The 21,819-nt window shown below is 38.7% G+C and overlaps 1 protein-coding gene across 2 annotated transcripts in view; it reads right to left on the bottom strand.

The window, feature by feature from the left end:
* Window positions 1-21,819, bottom strand: part of LNX2 (ligand of numb-protein X 2) — an 80,884-nt gene that overhangs the window by 22,974 nt on the left and 36,091 nt on the right. Inside the window, exon 1 of one of the 2 annotated variants that reach the window (XM_087966322.1) lies at window positions 19,786-20,050. The exons of the other annotated variant lie outside the window; for it this stretch is intronic. The gene's annotated coding sequence lies outside the window, so the exon portion shown is untranslated. Of the gene's footprint in view, window positions 1-19,785; window positions 20,051-21,819 lie in introns of those variants that run through there. 2 annotated transcript variants of the gene reach the window in all.

A 21,819-nucleotide genomic window follows, 5' to 3' on the forward strand; every position in this document is an offset into this window, starting at 1 on the left:
TCTTATCTGCCCATTAATGCAAGACCTGTGAATTTAATCCATTTACATAAAACAAACCATAAAAAGCCCTAATGAAAGTCACGTTATCTTATTGTGACCCATAGCAGAAATAATCACCAGGTTTTTGTCCACAACGAAAGGTCTACTTCAGCCATAAGTGGAATTGAATCCTTCAGCATTGAGTGAAATGTGTGTGATCAGCAGTCTTCCCATCTCTAATTTGGGCCAACTTCATGAACAAGGTAACTTTTTCCCCCTTCCCTTCAATCGTGTTCAATTGCTGGAGTTTGCCTGGACAAGTTCCTGCAGTTTTCTTGGCAAGGTTTTTCAGAAGTTGTTTGCCATTGCCTCCTTCCTAGGGCTGAAAGAAAATGACTAATCCAAGCTCACCCAGAGGGCTCTGTGCCTAAGGTGGGACCGGAAGTCCCAGCCTCTTGGTTTCTAACCTGATGTCTTAACCAGGGGTGGGATTCAAATTTTTAACAACCGGTTCTGTGGCCATGGCTTAGGTTGTAGGCATGGCTTGGTGGTCATGTGACTGGGTGGATGTGGCTTGGTGTTCATGTTGTTGGCTGAATGTGGCCAACTCAATGTCACTCACATCGAGGCACGCATCTCCTCGCCTGGCCTCTCATGACTGTGGGGATGCTGCAACAGTCGTAAGTGTGAAAAATGGTCATATGTCACTTTTTTCAGTGCCATTGTAACTTTGATTGGTCACTCCACACAAGCAAAGTACCAGCAAAGGAGGAAAAAAAACCCTCCAGAGACGTTCCTGAGACAGAAAGTCTAGTCCTGCCAAGAATGTAATAAGGGTTAACGGAGAGGCAGTTTCTGTAAGCAACACCAGAATGTTTCCTTCCTGCCTTCCTTACAGGATTAGGCCAGTAATTTCTTCTTACAACCGGTTCTCCGAACTGCTTAGAATGTTAACAACTGGTTCTAGCGAATAGGTGCGAACTGGTAGAATCCCACCCCTGGTTTTAACCAAGATAAATAAGGTCATCTTAAATTGTGTAAGATTTACACAATGTTACATGTGGCGGTGCAATTGTTAGAATGCAATATTGCAGGCTAATTCTGCCCACAGCCAGGAGTTTGATTCTGACCAACTCAAGGTTGACTCTTTCCATCCTTCTAAAATCGGTAAAATAAGGACAAAGACTGTTAGGGGCAATATGCTGAAGCAGTTCAGTAGTTCAAATCTCACTGGCTCAAGGTTGACTCAGCCTTCTATCCAGTGGTGGGATTCAAATATTTGTACCACCAGTTCGGTGGGCGTGGCTTGGTGGGCACGCTTTGCATGCATGCACACACTTTGCATGCACGTGTGTGCCAAATGTGCACTTTGCGCAAGCACAGAGGCATTCTAACTCGCCTCCTGCAAGCCTGCACAATCCTGGTCACTTCAGCAGCTGCCGCGCAGCACTCTTCTGTGCGATGCAAAGCAACTGCGCTTCAAATTCAGAGGATAAAGGTGAGTATGGGAGCCCAGGTGGGCGGGTGGGCCCAACAGCAGAGCAGCGGAGAGAAGCGGTTCAGTCTTTCAGCTCATCGTTCAGCTCATCGCTGCTACTGACTTGGCAGAACTGGTAGAATACCACCACTGCTTCTATCCTTCTGTAGTAGGTAAAATGTGGACCCAGATGTTGACTGAGTAACCTTGGGCCAGTCATCCCTAGGAAGAAGGAATTGGCAAGTCACTTCCAAAAATGCTGCCAAAAAGCCTTGCAGGAGATGTCACCAGGAACCAAAATGATTTGCAAGTGTAACTTTACTTATAAGACGGAACTGCACTTTCATATCAACTGCTTAAGGTGGCTTTATTTTAGTCTGCAGTAACTATCACCTTGACAACAATCATTCACAAACTCATCATCTCAAGATAGGACTGCTGCAATGTGCGGCACATGGAGCTGCCTTTGAAGACCACTCAGAAACTGGAATCAGTGCACAACACAGCAGCCTGTCTGCTGGCATAAGGGAGACATTACAGCAACATCTAAGCTGTAAATATGGTACTGGCTGCCAATGTGAGAGACTTTGGGAAGTATGGAAAAGAGGGAACACTTAAGTGAGAAGGCAAATCCATCTGCATGAAGTCCACTGACATAAATTACAATTCTGACTTAGTGCCAAAAGACTTAAACATTTCAAATCATTCAAGGAGACTTACTGCAAATGAGATTGAGAATTTACTCTTGCAGTCACCAAGGTTCTGTATTTATCCTCAAACTAGTTTTAAACATGCCTTACTGAAGTTATTCTTGCTTTTTTTTAAACTTGCCCAGCTGCACAGGGCCTTGACCACTAATTTGTTTCTGAGTACAATCCAAAGTGTTGGTTATAAACCCTCTGATGCGTCATTCTTGGTTTAATATTGTGAGTTGCCCAGAGTAATAAACATGACCATTATAACCATATAATGGCTATAGAAATCCAATACATACATTATAAATCTATGGGTTTATCTTTTCTGAACAGAATCTGTCTATTCTGTGCATTCAATCTCAGAGAGAATGCTTTGGATCCCTCCACCTACCTACAGAAGGCTATGGGGTTAGACGCTTAAAAATAGGACTTTGCGTCTTTGGGCCACTCACTCCCTGTTAGCCCAACTCACCTCACAGGGTTATTGTTGTGGGGATAATAGGAGGAGGAAGGAGAATTATACATGTTCATTGCCTTGAGTTATTTATAAAGTAATAAAGGTGGTGTAAAAATCAAATAAATAAACCGGTAGTAGCCCCTTTTTCTGCCCCCTGAGTCAAGGTTGATATATCCCATGCTTTAAGGAAGGCAGAAAAGATGGCGCCTTTTTGTTGTTGTTCTGAAATGTTTTCACTGAGCTGTTGGTTAACATAACTGAAGTTATTTTGGTTTTATTTTTTAAATTCCAGTTTAATTTTTAATAATATATTTTTTAACTTTGTTTGTTGTCATTTTAGTGGAAAGTTATTTTTATAATGAAAACTGCCCAGTATCTTTAAATGGGGATGATGTGTAATTTTTTTTTTTTTTGGGGGAATGAGCCAAGAAATATTCTCATCTAACCATCTTGTGTCAAATCTTTTCTGAGTTAAGCCAGGAAGCTTTACAGCAAATAAATAAATAAAATAAAAGGGAAAAATGAATCTGGAATAGAACATTTCTGACTGTGAGTGAGAACATGATGATACTGAAGGCAGATACATCCCCTGCACATGGAAAGCTATTGAGATAGTCAAAGGAATGGATGAAAAGGAATTTGTAAGGTACTCAAAGTAATCTACTGAACTGCCAGCTCCAAAACAAAAATGTATAATATACACAGGTTTAGGTTTTATCCCGTTTGTGGAAAACATGTCTTTAAGATCAACCATACTTAGTTATGTGACATCAGATTTCCAATGTGAGTGTACACAATGACCATGTTACATTTGTCACTGCCAGGTTGCTAAGGACGCTTGAAGAAATGTAAGCAATTGAAAACAAGCATCAATAAGAAGAAGAAAAAGTGTACAAGTATAAACCATATAATTCACTTGGAAATTACCCCTTTGGAATGATAACCAAATAGCAGAGGTGATACCCTTGTCTTCTCTTTAAAATTATAGACCACAATTGACTAGCCAGATACGTAATCATTAAACTGCAGGCTGTTTCCCTCCTAAGCCTGTTGTTTCTTTTTTCATGACGTAATCAGGATTCTGATTTTGCTCCTAACTATAATTCTGCAGTGATGAGACACATTATTACCTAGCCTTAGAAGGGAGATTCTACATATTAAATCTTGTTTCTTTCTCCCTTTCTGAAAAGAAACAGCAACATGCTGTTTTCAAAGTGAATTGGAAATCGAGATATACAGGAATACAAGAAAAATATCATAACAGCAACAGTACTAATAAAAATCTTGCAGAAGCAGCCACAAAAAAAAACCCCTTAAAATGGAAAATCTTCACTAAATTTCATAACCCTAAATTCAGTTACTAAAGATCTTTTCCCTAGTCTCAGCCAGATGGATCTCAGAAGTCCTTGACTTACAAACGTTCCTTTAACAACTCTTCAGTTACAATAGCCCTGAAAAAAACAACTTACAACTGGTCCTCGCACTTAACCCTACAGTCATGTGATCAAAATTTGGGCACTTGCAACCAGCATAAATCAGGTGATCACCATTTGTGACCTTCCCAATTGGCTTCTGACAAGTAAAGTCAATGGGGAAAGCCTGATTTGGTTAATAAACTGTGCCATTTATATATAACAACTGCAGTGATTCACTTAACAATCATGGCCAAAAAAAAAAGTTATAAAATCAAGCACAACTCAAGTTAACAACGCAGAGTTCTCACTCAAGGCACAAACGACAGGCTCAAATTATCCTACTTTGGACACATTATGTAAAGACCAAGCTCTCTGGAGAAGACTCAAAGGTTGAGAAAGGTTGGACATGCTCACTGTTTTGAGTTACTTGTAAAAAAATAATAAAGATATAAAATAAATAAATAAATAAACAAACCTGCCCATTTATTTTGCATTTCCTTTCTTCTCTTGTCATATCATGAAACAGCCAACCATATGAATCAGGTCTAACTCAGGAAAAAATGTGAGAGTCCCAAATGTTTAAGCTTCGTAAAAGAAATCAGATTGGCCACAGTAGATGTTGGATTAGATATATCTTTAATCTGAATCTGGCAAGGCTCTTTGTATGCTCATGTGTCAAATAGCAATAGCACTTAGACTTATATACAGTATATTACTTCATAGAGCTTCACAGCCCTTTCTAAGCAGTCTACAGAGTCAACCTATTGCCCCCAACAATCTGGGTCCTCATTTAACCCACCTCGGAAAGATGGAAGGCTGAGTCAACCTTGAGCTGTTGAAGATCAAACCCTGGCAGTCAGCAGAATTGGTCTGCAATACTGGATTCTCACCACTGCACCACCACGACTCCTTTGAAAAATGCCCTTGAAACCTCAACAATACACCAAAGCTTACTCAAATAACTGCTTTTATTCTTTTGGTGGTTTTTCTAAGCTATTAACAAATCTGATCAGTTTAATTTAATGAATCTGCAAATGAATATATTTTCATTACAATAACTGAATTCGGTTGCATTATTTAATCAACAGTGAAAATGCAATTTAAAGAATAGAGTTATTATAGAAAAGCTCACAAAAATATGGATGTCTGAACCCTATACTAAATGAAAAGTCTAAACTATCACTGTATATAAAAATCATTTAAAGGCAAACATATAAGGAATATTCAGTGATTTCCACATGGCAATCCTTAATCTAAGAAAATATTAATTACTGTGTAATGTCACATTTTTCCATTTCAGCCTTTCACAGTTTCTAAAAGTTGGCCGGCATTCATTATCTATCGTTACAGAACAATCTGTAATAGGAAAGCAAATTGGATTTTGGCATCCTGAAATGTTAATGCAGTAGAAATGATTAATCATGTGCTTGCTCCCCAATGATTTTTATTTAGTCTGCACATTTGTAAATTTTTGTTTTTATACAGGATGCGATTTTTCTCAACCTGCATCTCTCCAGACATGTTGAATTACAACTTCTATAGTTCCCAATAACAATTAAAATAATGACTAGAAATTGAGGGGGCTATTCAATCTACAAGGCACCAAATTGGAAAACTGTGCACCACTTCCTTACATTTTCCCAGAAGAAACAATATATAGCTGTCCAGGGAAACCTACTTTAATCACAAACAGCTCCAGAATCATTTGTTAATCTTACTGGAGTTATGATGTGCCCAGAATCTGCTAATTCTGCCCCCCATGGTCCAGCTAAGTTTAGTTATAATTATAGGCCTGTTTATATCTTACCTTTTTTTATAATTGGATCAGCATACTTCTTTTTTTTAATCCTCACAATGTCCAAGAATAATAAATTAACAAATTGAAAACATATTATAGGTAGTGATGGACTTGGATCTAAGATCCATTCAGGGTCCACCACCACCCCCAGTTTAATTTCCTCTTTTGTAAGCTAAGTCCAGTACTTTTCTAAAGCCAAGATTTGATCAACAAGGTAGGTCTTGAATCTACAATCTGAGGGATATCGGGAGGTTTTGTCCAATTTATCTAAAATTTGGCAGACTAAGTGCCTTAAGTCTGGCTGGATCTCCCACTGAACTCAGAAACATATTCCAAATATGTTTCCAAAACTATTCTGATTCCAAAACTATTCTGACAGTGAATGAAAAGCAAATTAAAGAGCAACAGATGGCCGAATAGGATATTGAAAGGAAAGGGGAACAGTTTCTTGTGCATCCATATCTCTGAAGCAGGTGAGGCTGGTTGAAAGATTTACAAGAATTTGCACTGACTGCACTGCCTGCCAACTGCTTCATCTTCAACTCCACTGGAGCCAGCTCTGACAACGATAAATAACCATCTGACCACAAAATCCAAAATCAAACCATCAGCAAAATTCAGATTGAACCGTAATTAAGTCCTGGCTCCCAAGAAAATGCTCAGTCCACTTTAGCAGAATTATAGCCGCTAATGTGGGACTTAGCTGACTGTCTTAATGAGACAGGGATACATCAGCAAATTAAGGATGACGTAAACTGCTTCATATTTTGGCCTTGTCTTTTTCATGACAAACACCTGGTGTTGTAAACAAAAGCAATATCCCTGTCAATTTCTGATGACTTCATTCTTTGTCAAATGTGACCTGCCTCAGTGGGTATCTGAGTGATTATTTAAAAAATGTACAAACTGGCAATGGACAAGAGAGAACAGCAAATAAATGATGCAAAACTGTAAACTGTGTTGTTCTAATTTCTCTACGGGCCTGTCTTCTTTTCTTTAAAATTTTATAGCAATATAGAAGCCACAAATTTATCTCAGCTTAAGAATCCAAACCCTTTTTCTCTCCCACTTCCCAAGTTTTCTTGCCCAGCAAAGTCAAAGGAGAGATTTGGTCTTTTACCTCATAGTAGATTTCATAATGAATCTCTCTTATTCTTTCTTTCTTTCTTTCTTTCTTTCTTTCTTTCTTTCTTTCTTTCTTTCTTTCTTTCTTTCTTCTTTCTTTCTTTCTTTCTTTCTTTCCTTCCTTCCTTCCTTCCTTCCTTCCTTCCTTCCTTCCTTCCTTCCTTCCTTCCTTCCCTTCCTCTCTCCTTTCTTTCTTCCTTTCCTTTCCTTTCCTTTCTTTCCTTCTCAAAGTGCCAGACATATCCCATCCTTACTAGACTTTCACATCACTGATGCAAGTTAGATTGCTTGACTGCTCTCAACTCCACATCCATTTCCAGAACTTTTATAAAACTATAGAGACAGAAACCTTTGGTGAGAAAATTTATGGTCTGGCAACATGTCTGCTAGGCCAGGGGTCTCCAGCCTTGGCTACTTTAAGCCTGGAGGACTTCAACTCAAGGACTTCAAGCTTTGCTGGCTGGGGAATTCTGGGAGTTGAAGTCCTCCAGGCTTAAAGTTGCCAAGGTTGGAGACCCCTGTGCTAGGCCAATTTGGAAAAAAAGAACCTTCCTGATCAGGTTGATAAGCAAGTTCATTTTAGAGCACCAGCCTTTTTTTTTTCCAATGAAGAAATTAGAAGTCGGACCTTCGAGGAACCACTGCAAAGAGGAATTGGTTTTATTACTCCTTTCAGCATGGGGTAGACAAATTCAGATTGGAGGGATGTTGAAGAGGGAGGACAATTAGAAGCCTGAGACTAATAACAGCATCAAGATGATTGACTTTTAAAACCTACAAATCTGATGTGATGGGCTCATTAAGACTGAAGATGGTTTTAGCTGATCCGAGCAGGAAAAAATGGTGAGTCAAGGTAATGCCTCTGATGATCTCCTGGCTTTTACTGAAGCTAGAAAAAAAGTAGAGGAGGAGGAAGAAGATCATTATGATATTGCGTCAAAAGGTTGGTTGCCAGATTGTGGTAAAGAGTTGACACACATCTGTTAGAGAAATGATTCTAGAAGAACAGTTTCAAAGACTAGTGGGGCAGCATTAGGGTTAGTGACACCATACTATGTAAAGGTGTTCTTCTAAGAAGGCTGAGTGGAGAGGGAGAGACAGAGAGGGTGTGCGTTCTCCTCTAAAAAATGTTAATATGTGAAATTTATTCAGCTTGCTCATTTCTTGTGTTCAGGCATCGAATTGTGTTGACATGGAACTTTAAGTAGCAGCCACAAAGGAATTAGGAGTAATGCATTGAAAAATAAACTGGTTTTTTTTTTCCCATTACTTTATTATATGTTCCAACTTTTAAAAAACTGGTTGTATTGGTATCATCTGTTGTGAACTATCCTTGGCTGAGCTCAAGAATGCTGGTAATATTTGGATGGCAAGGTAGGCAAATAGGTAAGCAAAAAATGAGTACCCCTCACAAATGATAATAGTTCTCCATATCTCTAGACCTAATGCCTCTGCCAGGCAAATCAGCAGTTCAGAACAGAATAACAGAGTTGGAAGGGACCTTGGAGGTCTTCTAGTCCCAACCTCCTGCTTATGCAGGAAGCCCTATAGCACCATTTCAGATAAATGGTTGTCTAACCTCTTCTTTAAAATGTTAGAGCATTTACATCTAGAGGCAAGTTGTTCCACTGATTAATTGTTCTGTCAGGAAATTTCTTAGTTCTAGATTGCTTCTCTCCTCGATTAGTTTCCATCCATTGCTTCTTGTCTTGCCCCTCAAATATTGGAATACTGCTATAATGTCACCCCTAGTTCTTCTTTTCATTAAACTAAACATACCCAAGATCCATCTGCATTATAAGTCTATCTTCTGTAGTGTTGGCTATTCCTGCCAGCTTGGTGTTCTTTACAAATTTGATGAGTTCCCCATCTATACCCTCATCTAAATCATTGATAAGATATTGAAGAGTATTGGGCCTAAGACAGAGCCTTGGGGTACCCCACTGCATACTTCCCTTCATGCAGAGGCAGTTCCATTGAGGACTCTACACGTTGGGTATGGTTGGTCAGCTAGTTAACTAATCAATCTGGTGGTGATGGTTCTAACCCACATTTTTTTATCTTATCAAGTACTAAGTTGTCTTCTTTATCAAATGCCTCACTGAAGTCCAAGTAAATGATATCCACCGCATTTCTCTGGTCCACTAATTTTGTCACTTTGTCAAAGACTGCAATAGGATTTGTGTGGCATGATCTGTTTTTAACAAACCCATGTTGGTTTTTGATTATGACTTTGTTTCCCTCCAGATTCGTTGCTTGATTATCTTTTCCAGAATCTTCCCAGGTATTGATGTAAGGCTATTAGGTCTGTATCAGGGTCCATTTCCTGGATCAACTTTTTTTTTTTGCTTTTTTGAAGATGGGAACTGCATCAGTTCTTTTTCTGTCCTCTGATAGTTCCCCTGTGGTCCAGAACCTTTGAAAGGCATGGTTCACTGGTTCTGAGATCATATCTGCCAGCTTCTTCAGAACCTTGGGGTGTAATCCACGTGGTCCTGGTGATTTGAACTCAACTAAAGTAGATAGATGCTGACTTACCATTTTCTTGCCTATTTTAATTTATATTACTAATCTGTTTTTTACGGTACTGTTTTTGAAAGGTTGGACTGTTTTTTTTTCCTTTTGTGTAAAGACAGGTGCAAAAAAAATGAGTTAAACAGTTCTGCTTTCTCCTTGTGGCTCGTCACCTTCTTGCTGTTTTCTCCCATTAATGGACCTATCATTTCCTTGTCTTTATTCTTGTTTTCAACATTCTCCACAACCTTAGTTCTGATGCTGGCTGGCTCTTGATACTGCATTCATTCTTTTTATTTATTTTTCTCACAGAGGAGAAAAAAAAGCCTGTGCAGATGCTTAGTCTTACCATACAAAAATATTTGAAGTTTTACATTCAAAAAGTGAAAGAACAAATTTTTTTACGACTCATCTTACAAAATGATACTGAGCATCCTTGTTCTCACTGTGCCTAAATGACAAAGGTATTATATTGCTTCACAAAGGATGCTGACAACATAAAGCTGGAGAGGCTGCTAAACAGGCAGAAGGGAATGCTAAGATTAGATCAGTGTCAAATTTACAATCAGAAGAATAATTTGTGACACTTTTTCTCCAGTACTTCCAAATGCATCATGTTCTCCCATCTTGCAAAAATTCAGTGAACATTAAGCTCTTGGTATAAAAATAATAATAAAAAGTATTGCCTCACAATGGAAATTTTAAATGAATTTTAAATTCTTAAAATGACTATGAGAGGTTCTTTGGAGAAGTGATATTGACCCCCAACATGGAGAATAGCATATTTTTCTCTGTATTTCCAAGGAGGCTTTTATAATACAAAGTGACTTAATATATTTAATGCTTCTTACTTATTTTTTTATTTTTCACTTAACTCTTACCACTAAACTTATACTATATTATGCCTAGGCTGACTTATGTGTCAATCCCCATACGTATTAGATATCTGTTGCAATATTACAACTGTTGTGAGTCTCCCAGAGTTACCCAGGTTAATGGCCAACCAAACCAAACCAAGCCATACCACACCTAAATCCTATACACACTTCTCTTTTCTCATGCAAGTATGCTAGCTTGAGCTATAAATAATCCTTTACTTAGCCATCTTAGTGGGCTTTGGCTTCTCTTACTGGCTATTTTTTGATATTATCTGCTAAGGACTGTTGGCCTGTAATTCTTCACTACTGAGAAGTCTTTCAGTTTGTTTTTTGAAGGGCTGGACAGAAAGAGTGTTATCAGCTGTTGTAGACTGTCCGCATTTCTGCTGGAGTGGAGCAGGTGCTTAAATTCCTAACGCCACCCATATATGTATGTAATATATTATTGAGAAATAATCCCAGTAAAAACACCAATATTAGGAAAAATAATTCAACAGCTAGTTAAAGTCTTCAATAGAGCAGGGATACCCAAAGAGTTCCTCACAGATAGAGGGCCAAACTTTCAATCCACCATATTAAAACATCAGTGTGCTGCTTTAGGAATAAAAGGGGTATTAACCTCTCTTTATTATCCGGATGAATGGCTTAATGGAGGGAATGAATCAAATTGACTGGTCTTCTCTGCTATTCCTGGCCAGTAAAATTGGTCTACAATTCAATACAGAGTACTGTTATTACCTAAAATGTCCAGCTAATAGGCTTTCGTGAGCCAACCATAAGATTTGTTCTTTGTATCTGTCAGGAACAATTATTTGTTCCAGGCACTCCTTAGTTAAAGGGATACAAGCCCTAGTCTATATAATATATGACCCTACTTCAAGTCAAAGTTTCTTTCCCCAATTCTCAATTTTCCTTTTGCTGATTGCTTCTTAACCATCTTTTAACGAGGGATTATTTCACCACCTCTACCACCCATATTTATGTTCCAGGGAAGGTAAAGTTCTTATTGGGTGCCCTCTGCCTTGAATCAGCATTATGTAAATTATTTTCCATAAAAGAAAGCTTTAGACTTCCCTGTATCAGATGACAGATAGAAGAGTTTTACTTTGTAATGCTATAAAAAGAATTATTCAGAAGATCGTTTCTTCAGTTCTGCCCTTGTTTTTAACCTTATTCAGTGATGTTACATAGTCTCATTCTTTCCTATGGCTGACTAAACCATAACACATGAAAATAAATATTTTTCCTGCCTTAGCCCCAATCCTCTAAACGAAATAAGATTTGGGGTGATTAGTTTTGCTCTCCCATTATTGCAAATGTAAACTGAAGGAATGACAATATACTACTTGAAACCCTAGTAGAAAAGGTGGGGTATAAAAAAGATATTATTCCATTCAAACACATTTTTTGGAACAGTTAGCACAGGATCTGTTTACGTGCAGCATTTGTGCTGTTCTGGAATCTGCTCCCAGTATCTGTGCATTTCTGCAGCTAAGCAGCTAAGCCTTCCCCTCAGTTGTGACACTGAAGAAAAACGAGGCAAGAACAGTCCTGCAACACTTAATCTTATGTGCACCACTCAGAATCACAATTGTGAGATCGGCAGCTACAGTATATAAATGAATGTAATGAATCAGCACTGGAGGCAAGAACATTGGTGAAAACATTTATGGGAATATCATAACTGTATAGGTAATTCTCAACTTACAACAGTTTCTTTGGTGACTTTCCAAAGTTATAATGGTACTGAAACAAACGATTTATGAACATTTCCCACACTTATAACCATTGAAGCATCCATATGGGCATGTGATTTACATTCAGATGCTTGATAACTGGTACATACCCTGTTTCTCCAACAATACGGCCTCCCCCAATAGGAAGTCCCAGCATGTTTTATAGGCATGAAATGAAATTAAGCCCCTCCCCCCAAATTAAGGCCTATATTAAAACATGAGAAATGGTGGGGAATGGTGGGGGGGCTTGCCGTTAGGAAGTACTTTTGTTGCACACCCGGATATGGTGCTGCCTGCGTTGAGCCCTATACGAAGTGCCCCACCAACGCCAAGGTCAACATCCAAGCTGTCGCTGCCCACTCGCCCAAAGATGCAAGGGGGGGGGGGAATTAAGTCACCCCCAAAAAGACGACCTAGGGGCTCAAAAAAAAATAAGACCCGGCCTTATTATATGAGAAACACGGTATTTATGGTGGTGTAGTGTCCCATGGACACTACACCACCCAGTGATCATCTTTTGTGACCTTCTGCCAAGCAAAGTCAACGGGGGAAGCCAAATTCACTTAACAACGGTGTTACTAATGTAACAACTGCAGTGATTCACTTAACAAATGTAAGAAAAGTCATAAAATGAGGCAAAACTCAATAAATTTCTCACTTAGCAACATAAGTTTTGAGCTCATCTGTGGTCATAAGTCAAGGACTACCTGTACTCTTAAAACATAGTGTATCTTTTTCCTTTTTTGCAAAAACAAACAGGAGACAATAACAGGCTTTTCCCTACTTCCATCCAAATTTTTCACAAACATGGGTGGCAACTTGCCATGTCTCCGTAATCTTTCCTTCGTGTTGACCCAAAGGCAAAGCTTAATTGACCCTTAGTTGTTATCAGTATTAAAATCATTTTTGCTACTTATCAGAAGATATTTTTAAAGTGTGCCTGTTAGGAAGGGTCAGTCCTTATCTTGAAGAGATTGCAAATGGCTTGTTACCGAGGCAGTCGTGGCCGCGAAGAGATCGGCAAGTTTCATGGTGGCAATGGGAATTCTAGGATAAGCAGTGAGTAGATCAGCTCAGTAATAGGAAAAGGCCTGAAGAAAGTTAGCACCCACCCCTCCTAGAAGAATGAAATATTTTGGGAAATATTAAAAGGACAGAATATTATATTTCCCTGGATGACAAAAGGAGAAACAGGTTTTTAAAGACAAAGAACCCCAAGCAGGTCTTTGATGCCCATTGAACAGGACTGGGCTAACCTATCTACAAGACAATTAGACCTTCAGCTCCAGGGTGATGGAATTAAGACATGACCCTCCGGACATAATAGGATTAGCCCTTGTGCTTGGTGGTTCTGCTTCACCATTAAACCATCCTTCCAAGCAGCCTCCATGTTTCCAGTGTCTTTCTCCCCGCTTGGAACTGAGCCCAGATGGATATTTCTTCCAACAGGCCCTATGAGAAGAAAGGAATGCTTCTTAAAAGCCAATTTTACATTTCCCTATTAGTCGACAGGAGGCATCCTGGCTGACTTGGGAAGAATTCAGATCACTGCAAAGATGACAACGCTAAGGAGACTTGTGAACCAGCAGGGGCATGTCGTTGAAGGATCGAGGGGTAAAGGCAGTGTTTATGTGGAACTTCCACGGTTATACCTGGGGAATCAGATAGGAAAACAAGTCTCTTTCCTTGCATGGAGATACATCATGCCTGAGTTTAAATGTTTCTTTCACCACCTATCGATTGTTTTTAACTCTTAGAACAAAGTAGAACACAAATATAAGTTTCATTAACTTACCCTAATTTATAACCTTTATACCGCCTGTTATAATTTGAGATGAATGCATTAAGAATGAGATTGCTCTATCCCTTAACACAGGAGTCCCCCAATCCCCAGTCGGTGGACCAGCACAGGTCCACGGCATGTCAGCAACTGAACCACGGAAATGAGTGAAGCCCTGTCTGCAGGATGCAGGCAGCATGTAAAACCACGTTCCCTCTGGTCCACAGAAAAACCTTTCTCTGTGGAACTGGTTCCCTGGTACCCAAAAGTTTGGGGGCCGCTGCCTTAACCAATGATTATCTTATGCTTGACATTTGAACTTCCAAAACATGGTCAGCTACACAGGAAGAAGGAAGAATGGAATGGGGAGAAAAAAATAAGGGACTTTCTGGGCCCATCTATTGCTGACACGGGTATTACTCCCAAGGGAATTCTGCCCTTAACATGGAAAGGGAGAGGGGGTTTCTGTAGATCTTCAGTCTTCTGTTGTGCACTGAAGTATTTGTAAATAATTTCCACTGCAGTTTATGGGAAATGTGGGCTGCCAGAGGAGTGGATAGGATATGGAATCATAGAACATCTCCTATTTAATGGCCATTTTCAACAAGTGGGTTGGCTGTTTGGACTGTACTTCTAAAACTTGCAAATGTCTTCTCTTCCAAAGCCACTTACTCTCTCATCAACAAGATAAGATTCCCATCCAGTAGAAAACAAGATGTGTTGCTGCTTCTTCCTCACGAGGAGCAAATATTAGAGCACCCTTAAATACAGTACAGCTCTAAAACTTGCATTTCATTATTTGTGTTTCACTTGAGTTTCCATAGTTACCAGAGGCTTCAGGCTTTAATTAAAGCACTGACTTTTAAAAACAGGACTAGTTCCTCTCCCTTCCAAGGACACTTCTGTGTGTTGTCTTATGAAAAGCTAATATTAGGTTCAAGTATAAATTATACACAGTGCCTCTGTGACTTAGCTGGGGAGGAGATACATCAAATGCTGTCTCTGCCTTCATGCTAAATGCTACAAATGATCGAAGTTTGTTCCAAACAATCTGCATTACGTTTATCTTTGTTCAGGGGCCTTACAAGGAAAGATATCTGTGGGACACTTAACACTCCACCCCGCTTCTGCTGCCCCACATCCTGGAGCTGACTCCTCTTTATTTTCTGGGGTGTTCCTGTCAACAGCTTCCAGGCCCCTTTAAGCATATTTAGATGCAAATAATTTGAAATTTTGCTTTGTTTTAGAAACAGGGGTGTCAAACTCAAGGCCCAAGGGCTGGATCTGGCCTATGGGGTGCTTAGATCTGGCCCACAAGGCCATTCTGGAAACAGCAAAGGACTGGCCCACCATGCATCTGCCATCAAAAACGGAGCTCAGGCAGTCCTCCCGGGCTCCGTTTTCAGCCACAATGGCCTCCTGCAGCCCTCTGCCAGTGAAAACGAAGCTCGGGGGGCACATGGTCTGTTTTCACTGGCAGAGGGCTGCAGGAGGTGTCGCGGCTGAAAACAGAGCTGAGGGGGGGGGGCATTTTCATTGGTAGACGGCTAACAAAACAAACTACTAGCAAAAGTGGCATTTGATCACAAGGCAAGAAGGCATCCAGAAATTCCTCTGCTGGAGACAATGAACCACCCGAGCACCACAGGTGCCCCCAACACGAATGATGTTGAGCTGGCCATAACCACCACCCTGGCCACACCTATGTCAGCTGCGCCCACCCCCCTGCCTCCCAAGGTCAGACACAACCCTGATATGGCCCTCAGTGAAATCGAGTTTGACACCCCCTGTTTTAGAAGAAAACAAACCCTACGTTTCTGAGCAAGATGAATAATATGAGATCTTTCCTTGTTAACACTTAATAAAAACAGACTTGAACAGTCTTCAAACCCAATCTGAATGATTTCCTGATTTGCGGATTTCAACTCCCAGCATTCTTAGCAAAAAAAAACATGTCAACATATAACCTGGAGGACAAAGGATACAACTCTTTAAGAGTAATATCACTGATCTATCACCAGTAACAGTGATAGACCAACTTCAATTCAAGCCAATAATAAGCCCTTGAATTAAAAGAATTAGAAAGATTTGGGTTTAGATTTCCACCCCTTGTAAGATCTTTTAAAATACAAAAGATTTGTATTCAAAACTATCTTCATTTTTGAAAGATTCTCACAAACTTCTCATTAAAAAAAATGATAAAACTGTAACTCTTTATACTTGCATATACAAGTTATGTATCTACGAACAATGATTAGAGGAAACAATGCATTTTATTATGGAAAAACACAAGAGCAGAATATTTTCTTAAAATCACTTAAATCATTCTCTTATGGTCTTGTTTGATGTAATAAAAAAGCAATGTATAACCAAAGATGAAACAAATGACAGAAGCCGAACATAGAAATTTCCCTCAAAAATACAGCAAGTAGAAATGGTTTTGGAAAGGAGGAAAACATTCAACTTTGCTGACTAACAGCTTTTTCTAACTGATGCCAATTCTCACCTGTTTGGCTTGCTAAAACTAACGGCTGAAGTGTTACATTTTCTGAAATACACAGCAGAGTCATGGATGCATTGTGCCATAATTTGAAAAATGCAGTTTGGTAGTAATATATATGAGCCTCAAGCCCTGACACAACAGCAGCAACTAAAAAAGCGAGCACAGGGATTAATAGGTTGCAATATATATGAGAAATGCTGATAAGATCCTGCTTCCGTTTAAAGCAGGGGTGTCCAACCTTGGCAACTTTAAGACTTGTGGACTTCAACTCCCAGAGTTCCTCAGCCAGCAAAGCTGATGGGAGCAAAGCTGGCTGAGGAACTCTGGGAGTTGAAGTCCACAAGTCTTAAAGTTGCCAAGGTTGGACACCCCTGCTTTAAAGGGAGAAGTTATGCAGTTCGGTAGTCCTTGACTTACAACAGTTCGCTTAGTGATTGTTCAGAGTTACAGCAGCATTGAAAAAAGTGACATGACCATTTTTCACAGTTACGATATTTCCAGCATCCCTGTGATCATGTGATCAAAATTCGCATACCTGGCAACCGGTTCATATTTATGACCGTTGTAGTGTCCCAGGATCATGGGATCCCCTTTTGCAACCTTCTTACAAGTCAAGAAAGAAGCCAGATTCAGATTACCACCAGGTTACTAACTTATCAACTGCAGTGATTCACTTAACAACTGAGGCCAGAAAGATCATAAAATGGGGCAAAATTCACTTAACATAGGTCTCACTTAATAACAGAAATGTTGGGTTGTAACCAATTGTAGTTGTAAGTCAAGGACTACCTGTACTAAAATCAATAACATGCAAGAAGCTGAAGTCTAAAACACTTATATTAAGAGAATACATTCAACTCGAACCAACATTCCATGTTACCATAAGGACTACATCTCTATACTACTTTATAATTCAAATAGAAAAATGGCATTTTTACATAATTTTATATAATAGTAACATAGATTCCCAAAGGATCAGATTAAAGGGAGCACTGCTTTTACCAGAGTTCCCCAAACTTGGCAACTTTAAGACTTGTGGACTTCAACGTCCAGAATAACTGGCTGAAGAATTCTGGGAGTTAATGTCCACAAGTCCTAAATTGTATTAACAGAGGGATACAATCAAGACCACTCTATAAAGCCTTAGTAAGACCACACCTAGAGTACTGCATCCAGTTTTGTTCACCACATTATAAAAAAGATGTTGAGACTCTAGAAAAAGTACAGAGAAGAGCAACCAGGATGATTAGGGGACTGGAGGCTAAAACATACAACGAACGGTTGCAGGAACTGGGCTTGGCTAGTCTAATAAAGAGAAGGACCAGGGGAGACATGATAGCGGTCTTCCAATATTTGAGGGGCTGCCACAGGGAGGAAGGGGTCAAGCTATTTTCTAAAGCTTCTGTAGGCCAGACAAGGAATAATGGATGGCAATTGAACATGGAGAGTTTTAACCTGGAAACAAGGAGAAACTTTCTGACAGTGAGAACAATCAACCAACGGAACAGCTTGCCCTTGGAAGTTGTGGGTGCGCCATCACTTGAGACTTTCAAGAAGAGATTGGACTGCCATTTGTCAGAAATGGTGTAGGGTCTCCCGCTTGGGCAGGGGGTTGGACTAGATGACCTACAAGGTCCCTTCCAACTCTGATTATCTGTTATCTGTTAAGTCTGTTAAGTTTAGAGACCTCTGACTTATACATTAAAGCCTGCAAACTAAAAAGCAGGGAGTCAGTCAACCTGATTTTCTTTCTTTGTAATGGTAACTTTCCACCCTATTTTCCTCTGCCAATTATTACTTTACTATTTGTTCTCTACCAACGGATGTTCTTTGTTGTTCCACCACTTTCCTGATCCACCCCATAACATCAGGCAACATTCATAAAATTGGCAAAAATAAGTGATTCTTCCTCAGTAAATGTCCAAAAATCTGCCAGGGATCATTCATGGAGAGCCATTAGGATAACCCTCTGGTGGCAAGACTGTCACTCCAGGGCAGCATTTCTTGCAAACCAGGGAACAGGATTGTATAATTTCAGTAATATCAGATTCCAACTGCTATGTACTTCAGTTCTTGTGGAATTGAAAACCCCATTCTCCTTGCCATCACTTGAGACCTTCAAGAAGAGATTGGACTGCCATTTATCAGAAATGGTGTAGGGTCTCTCACTTGGGCAGGGGGTAGACTGATGGGAGTTCTTCACTAGTACCATTTATTTCCATTAAAACAGAAATCCATTACTTCATTTTCTTGTTTTCATCGTGTCATTCCGTAACTTTGCCCACTCAAAATTTAGCTGCAAAAGTCATGGTAGCATAACTATGTCTCTGTTTTGTCAAATAAGTATTAAAATAGATATATAAGTTTCTGGTAAACTGAAGGGACCTAGTTTTCTTAAATCCTTCCCCAAAGATACCTGAAAATGCTAGAGGAAAAGTCGGAAAATCTTGCTTTCATCCCTTCAGGCACTCTATCAGGCCCTCTGTTTCTTGGCCAACATAAAAGGAGACCTTGAAAGATGGTTTAGATCTGCCTTGGATTAATACCTGTTCTTAAAAAGCTACTATCAGAACACTCGGGACAGACTTTTTAAAAACAGAACTTCTTCCTTCAATCCCAAAGGTGCTTTTTCAGGAGGCAACTGGACTTTCTTGCTTTTTCTTTTGAAAACATTTCTCTTTTCATCCAAGAAGCTTCTTCAGCTCTGACAGGATATTAGAGAATGGAATATCAGAACTGAAGAAGCTTCTTGGATAAGAAGAGAAATGTCTTCAAAAGAAAAAAAACAAGAAAGTCCAGTTGCCTCCTGAAAAAGCACCTTTGAGGCAACCATGACCTGGATGACTGAGAATCTCTACAGACTTCTTCATACAATATTATATACAATTAATTAAAAATATACTACCATGACATATGGTGCTGGCCACACGGACAGATTGATGTAGGATGGATACACAAAAAGCTACCTCTGTGGGAACCAGCAGATTGACCTTTTGGTAGATAGTTCCTCAAATTTAAACAAGAACTTCCAGTTTGACATAAGACATCCCTATTTGACCTCGCCTTAAGTAGGTAGCATTAAGTTAATACTGCTGAAGATTTTGAGAGGGATATTAATCTATAAAAGGCTGAATTATGTTCTAGTGGCTTAAGTATATATTTGCACATCTTTAATATAAGTCTGTAAATATGTTTTTTTTACAGTACGTAGGATATCAAATAAAAATATAGAAATGTACATAGAGAAAAATAGTTAAGCAATAATGCAAAATACAACTCCTGGAGTGTATTCCACAACTTCACCAATTAAAATAAAATATATGAAATTATGTATTATTAAATCAAGTATAGAAGCTAAGTACAATTAATTCATCATATCACATGCTGAACCATCTCTCTAAAATAGAGAAAAACATTTTAAACTGTACCTTATTGCATCCACGCTGATTACTCCATTGTACGCTTTGTAAATCTGAATAGAATATCTAGCTATAAAATGCTTTCTTCTCTTATATTTAAATAATGCTAATCCAGATAGGCAAGATCTGTTCTAAGACAAGACAATGCTAGGAAAAAAATAACTACAAAAGCTTGAAGAGGCAGAATTTTATGCCTGCAGTCATGTAATTAAGAGAAAGGGAATAATTAACCAAGCCAATTCCTTCTCACTGATCCAATGAGTTTTGGAAAGAGGAGGAATAAAAATATGCTTGCGCAGGAATCTCATTCCTACAAGACAATCTGTCTAACTATAGTAAAAAAACAAAAAACCTCAATGCTTTTTTCAGGTTTCAAAGTCTAATGTCATTAGTCAGGCCCACTCTTTTCCTGCTTTCAGAGATCAAACGGAACATGGAAAAGTTAAGGTTCTTTAATAATTATTGGAATGAAAAAAAATCAGTCATTCTAGATTCTTAGCAATAATGTTTAAAACAAAAAAAGTGATAAAAAATCACTTTTTGGAGAGCTGAATTTCCCCATTTATGTAAGGAAGTTTTTAATGTGCCTTTCGCCAAAAATGCACAATTCTTACTCCATCTTTTACTCCATCTAGTTTGAAAAATTAAATGAAGACTGTGAGAAATGCCTGTTTTAAATTTGTGCCCATGTCTTGCAAAAAATACTGGGGAATCATTTAATCCTGTACTGTAAAATAAAGCTTCACGTCCTAAAAGAGTAAATCTCAAGTTAGAATACATTATAACTAAAGCGCTGAAGAAACTAAAGTTACTCACTACTTCAGAATAGTATTATTAGCAATAGAGGGAAATCTTTACTGTTTACCCCAAAAAGACATTCAACCTTTCTCCCCCGTATCATTAGTGTTTAAAAGAAAAAGGTAATTTTTTACTTCTAGATGTAGCCAAGTATGACAATTCAATTTTAAAAGAATCTAGCTAATGGATTCCTCATCTGTACATCACCTATGTGTGTGTGTGTGTGTTTGTGTGTGTATTCTTAGCAGGTGATGTACAGGTTATGTTTGTCTGTCTGTATGCAAGTCCATATGTAATCTTCTAGAATGTTACAATATTAGTTCAGTTTAGGTTCCAGATTTTCCAATACATTTGTGCCCTGCCTAGTCTAATTAGCAAAAAATATAATTGTTTAGTTTTAGAGAACCTATTTGGCAGATTTTCTATCATCTCATTTTCTAACTGAAGCACAGTAAAAATGTCATGGTAAAAAATGCTGGACTTTTTCCAACATTGTTAACTATAGCAAAAATGTTTTTTTTTTAAATAATTATTTCAACTGATTCTAATGTTTATGAAAAAGTTGGATACTTTCCAATATAATTAGCTTTAGCAAAAAGGATTTTTTAAAAATTGCTTTCTACTTATTCTAGCTCTAGTGAAAAAGTTACATAAAATTGGCCATTAATACATATTCTGATATTCTAAGCCTGGGGGTCAGGAAACTATGGCCTGCCAGCCAAATCTTGACTCTAATGAATGAGATTTTCTGGCATTATGAATACTGGTTTGCTGGGTATTATATGTATTTGGTATGTTCTGTCATGATTTTAAACTTCCCAATCTAGCCTGCAATCCTATTCCCTTTTGATATTCTTCCGTCTTTTGTACCACCTATCTTGTTTTTCTTTATGCTCTTTAGCCTATTCAGGATTATGTTTGAAGGGGAGATACTAAACACATGTAATGGAGCCCAGAAGTTACATGCTGTGTCCCATCAATCAACCTATCTTTTGTAGACTGATCACAGATCTCAGTTCTACTACGTCCATAGGAATATAAATAAATTCTCTACAACTTCAAAGCTTCTAGAAAGTTGGTTCTGCTCCTATTCAGTGGCCCTATGCTGCTTACAAAGACTTCTTTATCTTTTTTAATCTGTTGGGCTCTATTAGTAATCTCACACAATTATATAAATATTGATACAATGCTATATCTGATATAGCTTCATGGATACTCCTGAACAAAAACATATTTGTTGCAGCA

Source organism: Notechis scutatus, chromosome 5 (genome assembly GCF_049901735.1).
Source record: "Notechis scutatus isolate UNSWTSFEM ecotype Mainland chromosome 5, rNotScu1.2, whole genome shotgun sequence".
Classification (NCBI taxonomy): Eukaryota; Metazoa; Chordata; class Lepidosauria; order Squamata; family Elapidae; genus Notechis; species Notechis scutatus.